Genomic DNA, 12,556 nt, shown 5'->3' with positions numbered 1-12,556 from the left:
CTTTTACTTGCTTTGTTAAAGTCACTCCGAGGTACTTTATATTATTTGGGTCTATTATGAAGGGTGTCGTTTCCCTAATTTCTTTCTCGGCTTGTTTCTCTTTTGTATAGAGGAAGGCAACTGATTTATTTGAGTTAATTTTATACCCAGCCACTTTGCTGAAGTTGTTTATCAGCTTTAGTAGTTCTCTGGTGGAACTTTTGGGATCACTTAAATATACTATCATATCATCTGCAAATAGTGATATTTTGACTTCTTCTTTTCCCATCTGTATCCCCTTGACATCCTTTTGTTGTCTGATTGCTCTGGCTAGAACTTCAAGAACTATATTGAATAAGTAGGGAGAGAGTGGGCATCCTTGTCTAGTCCCTGATTTTAGTGGGATTGCTTCAAGTTTCTCTCCATTTAGTTTAATGTTAGCAACTGGTTTGCTGTATATGGCTTTTACTATGTTTAGGTATGGGCCTTGAATTCCTATTCTTTCCAGGACTTTTATCATGAAGGGGTGTTGAATTTTGTCAAATGCTTTCTCAGCATCTAATGAAATGATCATGTGGTTTTGTTCTTCAGTTTGTTTATATAATGGATCACGTTGATGGTTTTCCGTATATTAAACCATCCCTGCATGCCTGGGATGAAGCCTACTTGATCATGGTGGATGATTGTTTTGATGTGCTCTTGGATTCGGTTTGCCAGAATTTTGTTGAGTATTTTTGCGTCGATATTCTTAAAGGAAATTGGTCTGAAGTTCTCTTTCTTTGTTGTGGCTTTGTGTGGTTTAGGTATAAGAGTAATTGTGGCTTCGTAGAAGGTATTCGGTAGTGATCCATCTGTTTCAATTTTGTGGAATAGTTTGGATAATATTGGTATGAGGTCTTCTATGAAGGTTTGATAGAATTCTGCACTAAACCCGTCTGGACCTGGGCTCTTTTTGGTTGGGAGACCTTTAATGACTGCTTCTATTTCCTTAGGAGTTATGGGGTTGTTTAACTGGTTTATCTGTTCCTGATTTAACTTCGGTACCTGGTATCTGTCTAGGAAATTGTCCATTTCCTGAAGATTTTCAAGTTTTGTTGAATATAGGTTTTTGTAGTAAGATCTGATGATTTTTTGAATTTCCTCTGAATCTGTTGTTATGTCTCCCTTTTCATTTCTGATTTTGTTAATTTGGACACACTCTCTGTGTCCTCTCGTTAGTCTGGCTAAGGGTTTATCTATCTTGTTGATTTTCTCAAAGAACCAACTTTTGGTTCTGTTGATTCTTTCTATGGTCCTTTTTGTTTCTACTTGGTTGATTTCAGCTCTGAGTTTGATTATTTCCTGCCTTCTACTCCTCCTGGGTGTATTTGCTTCTTTTTGTTCTAGAGCTTTTAGGTGTGCTGTCAAGCTGCTGACATATGCTCTTTCCTGTTTCTTTCTGCAGGCACTCAGCGCTATGAGTTTTCCTCTTAGCACAGCTTTCATTGTGTCCCATAAGTTTGGGTATGTTATACCTTCATTTTCATTAAATTCTAAAAAGTTTTTAATTTCTTTCTTTATTTCTTCCTTGACCAGGTTATCATTGAGTAGAGCATTGTTCAATTTCCAAGTATATGTGGACATTCTTCCTTGATTGTTATTGAAGACCAGTTTTAGGCCGTGGTGGTCCGATAGCACGCATGGGATTATTTCTATCTTTCTGTACCTGTTGAGGCCCGTTTTTTGACCAATTATATGGTCAATTTTGGAGAAAGTACCATGAGGAGCTGAGAAGAAGGTATATCCTTTTGCTTTAGGATAGAATGTTCTATAAATATCCGTTAGGTCCATTTGGCTCATGACTTCTCTTAGTCTGTCGACATCTCTGTTTAATTTCTGTTTCCATTATCTGTCCATTGATGAGAGTGGGGTGTTGAAATCTCCCACTATTATTGTGTGAGGTCCAATGTGTGTTTTGAGCTTTAGTAAGGTTTCTTTTACATATGTAGGTGCCCTTGTATTTGGGGCATAGATATTTAGGATTGAGAGTTCATCTTGGTGGATTTTTCCTTTGATGAATATGTAGTGTCCTTCCTTATCTTTTTTGATGACTTTTAGTTGAAAATTGATTTTATTTGATATTAGAATGGCTACTCCAGCTTGCTTCTTCTGACCATTTGCTTGGAAAGTTGTTTTCCAGCCTTTCACTCTGAGGTAGTGTCTGTCTTTGTCTCTGAGGTGTGTTTCCTGTAGGCAGCAGAATGCAGGGTCCTCGTTGCGTATCCAGTTTGTTAATCTATTTCTTTTTATTGGGGAGTTGAGGCCATTGATGTTGAGAGATATTAAGGAATAGTGGTTATTGCTTCCCGTTATATTCATATTTGGATGTGAGGTTATGTTTGTGTGCTTTCATTCTCTTTGTTTTATTGCCAAGACGATTAAAAATATGGAACGCTTCACGAATTTGCGTGTCATCCTTGCGCAGGGGCCATGCTAATCTTCTCTGTATCGTTCCAATTTTAGTATATGTGCTGCCGAAGCGAGCACCATGTGTCTGTTTCTATTCTGGACATATTTTCTCATTCACATTCTCTCCCCATCCTGTCACTTTCATAAAAATGTCCACTACTTTTTTAAGTGTCAAATACTGTTTATTTGATATCATACATAAACCATAATAAGTAAAAGGCAGCATCCTTGACAAAGGGAATTCTAATTAAAACAGAATCGTCAATAATAGACAGTTGCTTCTTGGTGTTTATCTATTGCCTGTAAGAGGACAGTGGGCACAAACTGAAACACAGATGAGTCTTGGTTCTGAGACAGTGATAGAATTTTCCCAGTGTTTAAACATATTCATATACCCAGTTATATAAATCTAAGTATAAAACCATACAATAGGTTTGAGGCTATACCCCCATATTTATGGAAGGTAAATCATTACTAATTAAGTCCAATCGTATCTTGAGAAAGGGAGAGCAGGGATAGCATGTATACAACTGGAAGTGTTACTTTAAATAAGATCATATCCACCTATGACAAGTCAGTTTCACTTAAATCAGGACTGTCCAACAAAAACATTGTTAGCCATTCGTGATCTGAATTTTGTGTATTAATTAAATATCATTAAATCATTAAAAGCCATAAGACATTTGTTTTATAAAATATAAGGCAGTGGAATTACTCATTAGTAGCCTTTTTAAGACAAGCTATTAGGTCTGCCCTTTCTCCCTTCTTCTTAATTCCAGCGAAAATCATTTTTATTCCAGGGATGTATTTTTTGGGATTCTCCAAATACTACCTCAGGGCATCCTCTCCCCATGTGATGCCTTTGTTCTTGTTGGCATCTGTGTAAGAAAATCCAGCAGCCTGGCCTGTCTTCCACCCAAACAGATTTGGTCCAGTCTTATGCTTTTCCAGCATGACACTGGGCACACTTCTGAACAAAAATCTTCTTGCCTTTTTCAACATCACCCATTTTAAATTCGCTCCCGGCTAGTCAACATCACAAATGTTCAGTCCAGAAGACAGACATCCCACTTTCTAAATTTCCACTCTTTATACCTGCATTTCTCTGTAAAAATTATTTCAAAGCCTTCTACTTTTTAAGGGACATAAATGAATCAATTACAGGATATAGTCCACCATGCCATATTGTAATGTTTTACTGACAGATAATTAAAAATTGAAGAGTACAAACACTATTTGACTTGAAATATAGATTGTGATCATTCTCTATAATTAAATAATTTTGCCACCATTTCATGGAGAAACCAGTGTCTCTGAGCAGATGTCCAATCAAGTCCTTGGGTGGACTCCTTCCTCTCATTCAAGAACCTCATGAACATTTCTTCAACTTTTTATTCTTCCTTATAATTTCAGTGGAGTAGAATCAGTTGCATATCACCAGCAGCGAAGTTTAAACATTTAACATTAAACAGGAAAATGGGTGAACTTGGGAGTTAAAGTGGGATCACCAATGCTGAGAGGAAAAAGCTGCACATTCTCTGATCCTAGCCAACAGTTCATACATGCAAACAGCTGTAACTATGGGTATTCCATAATATCTTAAAAGGACATCAAGAATTTCTCTATTTGGGTCCATACCCGATTTTAATTGGATCATTTGCATTTTTATATCTAATTTCTTGAGTTCTTTATATATTAGAATTATATCATTGTGTAGAGTTAGTTTAAAAAAATCCTTTCTCATTCTGGGCTGCTGCTTTCTTCATTTCATGGTGTCCTTTGCCTTACAGAAGCTTTTCAGTTTCAAGTCCCACTCATTGTTAACCTTAGTGCCTGTGCTACTGGTGTTCTGTTCAGAAAATCTTTAATTTTAAATTGTATTATGTGTTTCCTGATTTTCGTTGTGACCAGTTTCTTGAATTCTTTATATATTTCGGACATTACTCCTCTATTATATAAGGAGTCGATAAAGAAGAAACTCTTTCCCCATTCTGGAGGCTGCCGTTTAGTCCAATTGACCGTGTCCTTTGCTTGACAGATTTTCAGTTTCATGAGGTCCCGTTTCCTAATTGTTGATCTTAGCGTCTGAGCTTTCTGTAGGAGGAACTTAGTCAAGCAGGCCCAGCTGCAATGCTGGCATAGAGGCCTCTGACCCTTTTGCCTCTGCAGTTCCTGTTTGAATTCCTAAACTTTTGAGTTCCAGAATTCCCTCAAGTGTTGTTTTCTTTTACTTCCATTTTCAGGTCTTGAAGAGTTTCATTTGTTTCTTTCAGCTGTTCATTTCCATTTTCATAGATTGCTTTATGAGATTTATTCATTTCCTCTTTAAGAGCATCTACCATCTTCATATAGTTGGCTTTAAGGTCCTTTCTTTGATCTACGACTACATTGGAATATTCATGACCTGCTATGGTAAAATAGCTGAGCTCTGGTGGAGACATGTTGCCATAAATGTTATTAATTTCATCCTTATAGTGGCCTCTAGGCATCTGCGTTTGAAATGATTCTATGTGCTAATTTCTGGGTTTGTCTTTTTTGGGTGGACATTTGTTTCCTTGGTTTCTGTTTCCACTCTGGATTTTCGGAGAGTGTAATAGCTGTGTGTTGCCTGTTTTACTGGCTTGTCTGCTGGTGTTGGAGCCTGGGATACAGAAATTGGTCGGGGAGGAAGTGTAGGAGAGGATAGTCTATGGTATCCACAGGAGATGTGGGCATGGGAATGGATAGTTCCACTAGTGATCTGTTACAATGCTAGGGATTGGGTCTGCAGGGAACAAAGTGACTGGAGGTCTGTGGCAACTTACCTGGTTCTCTGACAGTTGTGACTTAGACAAATTTACATTCCAGCTAAAATATACTCTTTTGGTATCAGCAAGTGTCAGAGAATGATGAAGTCAGCAAACTGCTAGGGTAGATTTTACCTGATCAATACTTTCGTATGAGTCACTACCAGTATTCACCTCACCATTTTACAAGCCCTGGGCTTTTCTCCAAGCAGTAAAACATTCAAGTGAAATACATTAGAAAACATGGGGAAAACGCACATGCTACTTACCGCCCGCTGTCACGTGCAGTGTGTACATCCCTACACTTACAATTCGAGTCTGTCCCTCACCGTCACAATGTTTCGTCTTCTCCTCATAAGCAGCTCCTCCCCACAAATGAAGTTAATTAGATCACAAGCAGCTCACCCACTAACTGAGTTCACTGACAACACGAATGCGCTGGCCCACTGTAGTCAGATGAGGTGCTCTGGTTGGCAATCAAGTCTGTTGCATAGACTCTCGGGTTTCGAGTGGTTCCCACAGTGAGAACAGCATAGTCTTTATGTCACGTGATGCCTTCTAAAATTTAGTTAACCAACTTTATTTTTACATCCTCGTTTCATATCCTTAATACAAAATAGATTTTTTCTGATTAATATTAGTAGTATGTTATGCACAAATAAACTAAAACCTACTCTAGTTTAACGCCACAGTTTTCAAATGAGTGTATTCATATACTGTTGATGGCCACAATGGCCAAGGAGTTCATCCTACTTCTGTAGTCTACTCTTCCTTCCCCCTTTCTTGTACATATTTGCTAGAGATGTTAGTACAAGTTAACAGCTAGAATAGGTTGTAAGACTGACATCTGTGACTAAATCGTTGGCAGACTAGCCCCGAATCACCACAGAAGATTAAAAGACACTTCCTACCGCTAACATAAGCCACCCTCAATAACACATCTACTTCATTTGGAAATATTGATGAGTAAAAAAGTATAAACTATTAAATAGTAATTACGATTGTTGTCACTAGGTTTATACAAAATTTGAAGATATTGGTCCAGCTGCTAAGTAATGGCCATTGTTTGATGAGGTCAATGGTGGTTGATAATCCCAATATTAATTCTTTTGGTCATGAAAGCATTGTAGAGGCCTGTATGTATGACAGTGTAGAAGTCTTAGAGAGTGAGTCATAAGGAACATGGAAACTAATGGGTACAAGCTAAAGAATTTAATAGGAAATAACAGGAATTCAGCTACATTTTTTTTCTGGTGTATTGAATGATACATGAAAACCAAAATAAGCAATTAAAAAAATCTCAGAATTTTAAAAGATAGGAAAATTCTAGCTAAAAAAAAAAAGAAATTCGGCAGGATGCAAAATGTTCATAAAATAGATAAATGTCTTTTAAATTCCTTATACGTAAAGAGGGTGAAATTTCCCAGTGAAATGAGATATTTAATCCAAGGCACTGCTGAGGCCGTGGCATCTATGAAGAAAGTTTTAAAGACAAAGAAAGATTTGGAGAGCGTCAAAGGAACAGGCAGACAAACGGCTCGATGTCTCCATCATGCCAAAGGATAGAGTATGATAGTGAGGTCATCCTCTGCCATGAGTCTTTGCCCTAAACACAGAATTGTAGATGTCATAACTGTCACTGACTTTCCAAAGCACAGGGTTCAGAATGAGGCCAGCTTTGCCATGCTTCTCTGAGAAAACTGCCCTGTATGTTACGATGGAGAATGTAACATATTCTAAACTAATGGAAGTGAAACAAAACTTACAAATGGTAAACATAGAATTAGCAAAAAAAAAACAAAAAACAAAACAGGAAGCACATGGACTTGGTCAGAAACAAGGCAGTGCCTCATGTTTGCTCGGCAGCATCACAATGGCCGTGGCAAAGGCCTGGACTTGTTGGTCTATGGGTAAAAGAAGGCTGACAAATTTAACAGTCTACAGTATTTAGAATTTGGGTAAGCCTCATGGAGAAAAATCAAATACAAGTAATAAAGTATAAGACTTAAGATGGCCAGCACAGACCATCTTGCTTAAGGAGTTGCACAAAATTGTTTCCTGAAGTTTCATATTTGTCTCAAGGTACAAAGGATGCAGGATCCCTCAGTCTATACGTTGTGCCAGTCAGTCTTCAGAAAACTAGAGGAAATGGAGCCGTTCAGTCTGCCTCTACTGGTAATCTTTCCAACCCAGAAACAGCACTGCACATAATGTCTGAAACGTGAGTCTGTCCTGTCAAACAAAGCTGTGATTGTTTTCAGAGGCTCAAGACAGAGCCTCTAAATTTTCTTTTCTTTCTGGCTTCGAGAATGTTCACACATTTCTTGGCTGATGGCCACCCTGAGTCTCAGGGTTAGCAAGAGCAGGCAACCTTCTGACAAGGGAACGCTGGCTCTCCTGTTCCTGTCTCTAACGTGTAGGAGGCTGTGATTCCACTGGATCCAATTACAGAATCAAAACTAATTCTCCACCTTAGAGTCAAATTACCTGCAAATTTATTTACTTTTTGCCATTTACTATGTATTGACTCATGTCTCCAAAAAAAAACCGATGTAGTGAAGTTCTAACTCAGGATTCTGTTTTAGAATGTGATCCTATTTCAATATATATATATATATATATATATATATATATATATATATATATATAGTTATGAAATATATAATTAGTTAAAATAAACACACAATGGTCTGAAAGTGGATTACTGGTTGAGAACTTGCTGCTCTTGCAGATGACCAGAGTTTAGTTCTTAGCACCCATAGTTAGTTGATCATAACCATCTCTTCTGGACTCCATGGGCAACTGCATCCAGACATGTATTCACCCACACTTAGACACACACATGCATACAAATAATGTAAAAAAATAAATTTTAAAGAGATGAAATAAGTGTATTCTATGGTATGGTGGGAGGCTGGTGGTCTGAAGTAAAATATACAGAAAGTGACATATAAAGTAAAACACACCGAATGCAAAGTGACACAGACACGTGGTGGGAGCTGGCCTGGCATTGAGAGGCAAGGGCTGTCAGATGGCTGGCAAACACCGGAAGCTAGAACCAAGGAGGGAAGGTCACCCTTACAGAGGAGAGCCAGGTGACTTCTGATGTCTCCACTGGGGACTTCCTCACTACAGAAGTGAGTAGCAAGTTTCTACTGGATGAGGTACCAAGTTTACAGCACTTTGTCGCTACAGCAGATTAACACACATGAAGCACAGTGGCTTCCCAGGTTCTGGATCCATTGAATCTAGTCTGGAAGGAAAGGAAAGTTTTCTACTGTGGAGTATCTTGAGGCTTTTCTCTCTTTTATCTTCCAGGAAGTCTTCTGGGTCACTGAAATGCTGTTCACCACTGGGATTTGTGGAGTGGGGCATTATTTGGTGGGAGTTTGTTTGTTTGTTTGTTTGTTTGTTTGCTCATTATTAGTAGGTGAACCCAGTGCACCCCTATATGTAATTCCTATATCTATGTGTGGTTAAGCACACATAGTCCATGAGTGAAATAGACTACTCGCAAAGGCAGAGGGAGAGGAAGAGAGCAAGGCTGAGTCAGCCCAACCCAGGTGTTCTGGAAAAGAGAAGACACTAGTTTCTAGCTTCAATTTGGGGGGCGGGGGTAAACGATGTATTTAAATCCAAGTTTACAGGTGGCAGAATTTATTTCTATCCATTTTGGAAGAAATATATATACTTCCAATGTTATTTTAACCCCACTGAAGCAAAATTATTCACTTTCCATGTTTTGTTCTGTCCAATTTATCATTCTCCTTTCTAATAGGGAAATATGACACATTTGTCTTTAGAGACGAGGCATGCTCCCTGCCGTCCAGTGACCAGTCTTCACAGAACATTCCACTCAGACCTGAGCTGACTCTCAGTGGCTGGTAAGGGCAAAGGCAGAAAAATGTGTACGGTGAGGGGTCAAGGGAAAAGCACTTCCAGGTGAGCAGGGAGTTTTCCTACGGTAACGACTCTGCTACTGTGTATAGATGAACATCTTTAACAAATATGCACACTGACTTCTACATACAGTTGAAATGTGGGGACGGAGGATATACGGGGGGGACATAATTTGACAATAGCAATGAGAAAGAAATCAAAGCTACTAACTTCATTTTATTTTAAAAGTATTTTATATTAAAGAAGTATTTTAATTTCCTTGGCCATTATCAAATTATGAACAGATATTACTCTTAATATCATATAACTATAAAGTAATAATGTAATCTATTTTACATAAATGTTAGTCTATCTCTTTGATCTGATATTCAAAGCTTACATATTAAATCTTCCTAATGTGCTTTCAAGTCTCACGATCAACAATAGAAAGTTATATTGTGCACAAATGCTGACACAAGAAGATAAGAGTCTCCATCTACCCTAAGTATTAATAAAATCTAGCATACAGTTTTCTATATGGCATACACGTTTACCACATAGGTAAAGGTAGTGAGTATTTTAACTTAACCTTAGATTCTCGAAATCAAGAAAATAATTATTCACTATAGAAAGAAAAACAAAAGAGTTAGAAGATGATTCAGACCCTATTGAAAGAATTTCAACTCAAAGTTTGCAAGTGTGTTTAATAAGCACCAATTCTGTAAGATGTTTCTGTTGTTTGATTTGCTGGATTCCTTCTATAAAAGAGTTAGCTCATAACTAAAGATAAACATAAAACACAGAATAGAGTGATTACATGTTCCAGTTATTCCTGGACAGTCTTGTTGAATGCCAGCATCAACATGAGCCACTCTCAACTCAAAGCTTTTCAAAGGGACAATACTACATTGTCATTCCATTAACAATACAATCAGGAGAATTAAGACAAAAATAAACTGTATCTTCAACAAACAACCTTTAAAGTTGCATTAATAATTGTAAAAAAAATACTTGTAACCAGTCTGTAGTAGTGTTGTGACAGGAAAGCACACTATCTTACAGGGAGGTCTCAACTCTGTGTTCCCTGTGTTAGGTGTACAACTGCTAAGGCATGAAGCATTGGATTGCTGACCCTGCTGCCGTCTGGTGGCTATGATCTGATAAGCCAAGACTTCTCATTATGAGAGAGAGAGAGAGAGAGAGAGGGAGAGAGAGAGAGAGAGAGAGAGAGAGAGAGAGAGAGAGAGAGAAGAAGAAGAAGAAGAAGAAGAAGAAGAAGAAGAAGAAGAAGAAGAAGAAGAAGAAGAAGAAGAAGAAGAAGAAAGGAAGGAAGAAACAAACAAAGAAAGAAACAAAGAAAACAAAAACAGAGAAATGTTGATAATTAGTAATATATCGATACTATATCACCCCCAGAAGTAGCAGATCCTTTCACTCCAAATTGATTCAAGGCTACACTAGAGTTCTGTTGTTAGCTTAATATATTTTGGATTCTATAAAAAGGAAGAAAAACCCGAGCATTGGGTGTGTGTGCCTGTGACCCCATCACTTGGGAGGCTGAGGTAGGAGGAGTTAGTGTTCCCTTTGAAGCCATACCATACTAAATGTCCAGGGCCTGTCTCAAAAGAAAAGTGGGGTGGGCAGGAAGGAATAATCTCCCAGTAAAAGGAACAGAAAAACAAATCATAGAGATAGGAATTAAAGTCTACTATTGAACTATATTCCTAAAAAGAGAGTAAACTTGACATTTAGCTTATGGAAGAATCAGCATAATCTATCTGCAATAAAGCACATGAGAGGGCCTGACCTTTGTGTCTCGGTTTTCTTCCCTCTGTAATCTTGCTCAACTGTTATCAGCAGTAAACATCAAAGAGGGAAAGGTATCTCTTGAAAAAGTCGCCTGTGCCTTTTCACCTTTGTTTCTATGTAGAATTGCTTTTGCCTACCCAATAAAAAGGTTAAGAGATACATCAATTCAGAGGTCTGGGGTTCAGGAGAGAAACATATGGGCTTGACCTTAGAGATTCAGGAATGGAACATGGATGGTAGGACCCTAGAGTCCAGCATCAGCTTTGGTTTTGCGGTCAATGCTATACAAGACTTTGGAAAAGTGGGCGTGCTGGATGCCAGCAGCGTTTGTGGTCCTAAGAATGGTGGGTGTTGCCATCAGATCCTATCAACTATCATCAACCATGACGATGTTATCAGAACATGCTGTTGGAGCTGCCAGGGTACAGCAGTCAAATGTGAGCAACTTACTCACAGACACCCCAGTTAACTACCTGTGAAAATAATGAAATCTATAATTAATTTTCTTGTTCTGCATTCAAGCAACATTGCTGACATCACATAGCAGATAGTAAACTGGTCTGTGATCTGCACAGGGAGAACAACATTCTGGCTTCACCTGAGAAGCTACACAAATCTGAAGGACCTAGCATACACCCTGTCAGTCATCTTAGTGATAACTCTTCCTTACATGAACGAATTATAAAGTTAGAGAGTTTGGATTCCAAAACAAGACAACTTTTTAAATCAAAAGGCAGAACAATTTTTACATAAATTTTAGCAGAAAAATAAGAACAACTTAGGTTTTGGGGTTGGGTTTTTTTGGTACTTGCTTTTATCAAGCAAATTAATTTAGTAACATCTCATTTTTAATTAACATAAAAATTATAAATGTCAGTTTCTCTTTTCTACCTCACTATATTAAATTATAATTTACTGCATATTATAATTTCTTACATATTTAGTAAATTGCAATGATAAACTTAATGTAATTAAAACAATGAACGGAAAAGTGAACATGATCATCTAAAATTTCTAAATATTAAGCATGGGTAACTGAAATATTCTGAAATTCATGAGAATAAATGGTCTAAAATTTATGTTTGGTGATTTTATGATGGAAATGGTAATTAAAGCTCAGTTGCTGACAACCTGAGACACACTTTGTCGTGTTTATGCCACTTCTACTTCTGTTTGCTATTTCTCCTACTAAACTGATGGACAGAGAGCTTGCCTTTTCACAGGGTTCCTTCTATGCCCACAGCAAAGGACAAAAGAGGACAGCGGCTGAACCTGGGAATACTCGGGTCAATGCTTTGTCTTCCTAACTGATGTTTTAGGGTTTTGCCATTTGTTATAATAAAGACATTTCGCTGAATAGGAAAAATTACTTTAATATGATAAAATGGATCTCTCTAGCAACTAAATGTGACAGCAATTTTAACAATAATAAACTAGCTTCTTTTAGAGTTTCGATTTTACAATATTTATATACTTAACTACAAATTAAAGGAAATAAATATGTGGTTTATATTTCTCTGGAGTTATCAGACCATATAGAAAATGCAATTTTAAATCATTTCTCCATAAAAGTTATATTTTGTCTAAAGGAATAACTGTAAAATAAACCTGAATGTGAATTCTGTCACCTAAATGTAGGATTTGGATTTGGATGT

General features: G+C 37.5%; 1 protein-coding gene, 1 non-coding gene and 1 pseudogene across 4 annotated transcripts in view; all 3 read right to left on the bottom strand.

Moving 5' to 3' along the window:
- Nucleotides 1-12,556, bottom strand: part of Stpg2 (sperm-tail PG-rich repeat containing 2) — a 526,121-nt gene that overhangs the window by 229,469 nt on the left and 284,096 nt on the right.
- Nucleotides 2,399-2,505, bottom strand: LOC120101136 (U6 spliceosomal RNA). Its single transcript, XR_015678423.1, has one exon. It is a non-coding gene; the product is annotated as a U6 spliceosomal RNA (small nuclear RNA).
- On the bottom strand, nucleotides 3,139-3,436 carry LOC147996583 (cytochrome c, somatic pseudogene; annotated as a pseudogene).

The sequence above is a fragment of the Rattus norvegicus genome, chromosome 2 (assembly GCF_021556685.1).
Source record: "Rattus norvegicus strain SHRSP/BbbUtx chromosome 2, alternate assembly SHRSP_T2T, whole genome shotgun sequence".
Classification (NCBI taxonomy): Eukaryota; Metazoa; Chordata; class Mammalia; order Rodentia; family Muridae; genus Rattus; species Rattus norvegicus.
Note: the sequence above shows the minus strand (reverse complement) of the source record. Positions and strands in the feature narration are given on the sequence as shown.